This window comes from Sabethes cyaneus, chromosome 1 (genome assembly GCF_943734655.1).
Source record: "Sabethes cyaneus chromosome 1, idSabCyanKW18_F2, whole genome shotgun sequence".
Lineage (NCBI taxonomy): Eukaryota > Metazoa > Arthropoda > Insecta > Diptera > Culicidae > Sabethes > Sabethes cyaneus.
The window spans coordinates 87647062-87650915 of NC_071353.1; positions in this window are offsets into that span (position 1 = coordinate 87647062).

Here is a 3854-nt window from a genome sequence, read left to right on the forward strand (position 1 = left end):
CACATTTCGTATCCAATAGCCAACGACAATCGTCCGTATGTTACCGTTAAAATTTACGGGCATTCGTTGCGCGCACTTCTAGATAGTGGTAGTAATTACACCCTTCTAAGTGAAACCGTTTACTTTAAGCTCTGTAAAAGGAAACTGCAACCTCCTTTGAAAGACATAGTCTTACGATCCGCCAGCGGAAATGAGCTCAATGTGCTTGGCCAAGCTCAACTTCCGTTCTATTTTCGGGATACTGTTAAAGTGATTGCTACGTTAGTTGTCAAAACCTGTCTATAAACTGTATTTGTGGGATGGATTTTTGGGAGAAGTTTCATATCCACCCCAAAATGCATGAGGACAGGGACGACTTCGTGGCAACCTTAGCAGAGACAGTACTGCCTAATTCTGACTCAATTCTAAGCGAAGCAGAAAGCGCTGCTATTGAGGATGTGAAGAAACAATTTTTACCTGCCCGAGAAGGAGATTTAACCCTAACAAACGGTGCAGAGCATAAGATTGTTATAGCTGAAGAGTGGAAAAGCAAGCCACCTGTCCGACAATTTCCCTATGTGATGTCTCCCAAGACGCAAGAAAAGGTTGCCATTGAGCTCAACCGCCTATTAGATCTCGGGATCATCGAGCGAAGTTCGTCCGATTGGTCGCTGAATTGTGTGCCAGTAATAAAGCCAAATAAAGTCAGGTTGTGCTTAGATGCGCGTTAGATTAACGAAAGAACGGTCAGAGATGCGTATCCTTTGCCTCACCCTGGTCGAATTCTAGGGCAGCTTCCGAAGGCGAAGTATTTGTCTACTATAGACCTCTCGGAAGCCTTCCTGCAGGTCCCCTTAGAAAAAGAGTCGCGAAAGTTCACCGCATTCAGTGTGCAAGGTAAAGGGTTATTCCAATATACCCGGATGCCCTTTGGACTGATTAACAGTCCCGCTACTCTAGCCAGACTCATGGACAAGGTGCTTGGCCATGGGATGCTAGAGCCGTTCGTTTTTGTGTACCTGGACGATATCGTCGTGGTCACAGAAACATTCGAACAACACCTGCAACTGCTAGGAGAAATCGCGCGTCGCTTGAAGGAGGCCAATCTTAGCATAAACCTGGCTAAATCGAAATTTGGGGTGTCGGAGATCCAGTTCCTAGGATATCTTCTGAGTACTAATGGTTTACAAGTAAATCCCGACAAGATTCGTCCCATTGTGGAGTACGAACGTCCAACCACTGTTACCAAACTCAGAAGATTCCTAGGAATGGCGAACTACTACCGACAATTCATTCCAAATTTCAGCGGTGTGACCGCAGCTCTGACCGACCTCTTGCACAGCAAAACCAAATCCATTCAATGGAACGAGGCGGCCGAAGAAGCATTTGGCAATATTAAAGAGCGACTGATCTCGTCACCCGTTTTGGGAAGTCCAGACTTCAGTTGGGAATTCACCATCCAGACGGATGCTAGTGACGTGGCGGTCGCGGGAGTGTTGACTCAGGAACAGGCAGGAGAAGAACGTGTCATATCGTATTTTTCGCACAAGCTAACGACACCTCAGAAAAACTATCACGCTGCGGAAAAGGAAGCACTGGCTGCCATCCTTTCCATTGATGCCTTCCGAGGATATGTTGAAGGGTACCATTTCACCCTGATAACGGACTCTTCAGCATTAACTCATATCCTGAGCACTAAATGGAAAGTGGGATCCAGGTGCAGTAGGTGGGCGTTAGATCTGCAACAGTACGATATGACCGTTCGACACCGCAAAGGAAAAGAAAATGTTGTTCCTGACGCTCTTTCCCGCAGTATCGCGGCGATTTCTGACTCTCCGTGGTACTCCGAAATGTTGGAAAAAGTTAGTAATCGACCAGATGATTTTGTAGACTTTAAGGTCCAGAGGGGAAAATTGTTCAAGTTTGTATCCGTGCCCGACGATATTTGTGATTCACGTTTCGAGTGGAAGCAAATACCGCCGCCAGCTGAAAAAGAAAAGGTGTTGAATCAGTGCCATGACGAAATCTTCCACCCCGGTTATGATAAAACCCTGGCGCGAATTCGGCAGCGATACTACTGGCCGAAAATGGCAACCGAAATTCGCAATTATGTGAAAAGATGCGGAACGTGCAAGGAAGTAAAAGCTACTTCTGTTCCAGTGGTACCTGAAATGGGAAAAATGAAAATTGCCAGTCGTCCCTGGCAGATAATTTCAGTAGATTTCGTTGGTCCGCTTCCCCGTAGTCGACGTGGTAATCAACACTTGCTTGTTGTGTGCGATTACTTTTCAAAGTGGGTGATGATCCAACCCACGAGAAACGTAAACAGCTCCCCAATGTGTGCGATGTTGAAGGACCAATGGTTCCTGCGAAACTCGGTACCGGAAATCATCATCTCCGATAACGGCAGTAGTTTCACGTCGAAGGACTTCAAAGGCTTGCTAGAGCACTTTAAAATCACCCACTGGCTAAATACACGGTATCACTCTCAGGCTAATCCTGTAGAGCGAGTGAATCGTACTATAAATGCCGCTATTCGCACATACGTAAAGGAAGATCAGCGTCTTTGGGACACCCGAATCCCCGAAATTGAAATGGCCCTCAATACCAGTGTGCACTCCTCGACTGGGTTTACGCCATACTTCATCACTCATGGCCATGAGTTTTCTGAAGCCGGAGTCGATCACCAGCTCGAACGCAGTGACACAAAGCTCACTCCTGAACAGCTGCAAGATCGTCGCAATCAAATGTTCAGTCGTATTTTCGAAACCGTCCGCAAGAATCTCGAAAAAGCACACGTTTCTTCTCAGCACAGGTATAATTTGCGTAATCGTCGCTTCGCGAAATCGTTTTCCGAAGGACAACTAGTCTACCGCAAGAACATGAAACCCTCTAGTGCAGCAGTTTACTACAATGCCAAGTACGGTCCGCTCTATATACCTTGCAAAGTGAAGGCAAAAATAGGATCGTCTTCCTATGAGTTGCAAGATTTGCAAGGAAAGAGCATTGGCATTTGGCCAGCTCAGCACTTAAAGCCCGGTTAACGCCTTATCACTCGCGAAATGCTAAATGCCATCTCTATCACTACTCACGAAATTGAAAACAAAACCACTTAATCCAAAAGAAAAAAAAACACTAAAAAGTGCATCACACTTTATTCCAATACCAAAATAACCGTAAACACCCCGTATGTTTCTTTCGCTTGCCAGCGCGCTCCATCAGCTAATTTGACGAAAACCTTGTCGATCCTAAAAGAAAAACAAAAAGAAAGGTCATTATTTACCAATACTTACCGAAAATTGTCCATATTAGCTGCTTTTCCGTCCAAAAATTGCTCAAACTTCTTCGCCACAAGGGCGATATGTTCCATGTTGGGATAATCATGATTTTGACAGAACCGTAAACATAAGTAAATAAGCTAAACAAGTCGACGACAGGGTTGTGTTGTGTCAGGCTGTACAAGCAGTCTGCGCACGTACGCAGCCAGTCGACATTACACGCTTAACGTGAATAGTGTCATTCTGTGTGTTTCTCACTTTCTGTTCTCACGAGTTGAGATATTTTATAGGGAAATTCATGACGAGTGAACTAATTTACATCGTACATCATATTTTTTTGATGATATAGAATAAGTTAATATTAGGGCGCCCTAGCATAAATAGTGTAGTATGAAGTTGCGATTGATGTGAGTGCGTGATTTGAATGAATGCGAAGGAAGAATGAAAGGAATGGTTGAATTGTATGAATGATGTTGGTTAAAAGGTCTAGAATGAACGTAGAAATTTACAGTAGGGATGGATGAATGAAATGAATGACCGAATAGCACGAATGAGAAGGAAATTGAAATTCGTTTGGTCCAAATTGATATTTGCGAC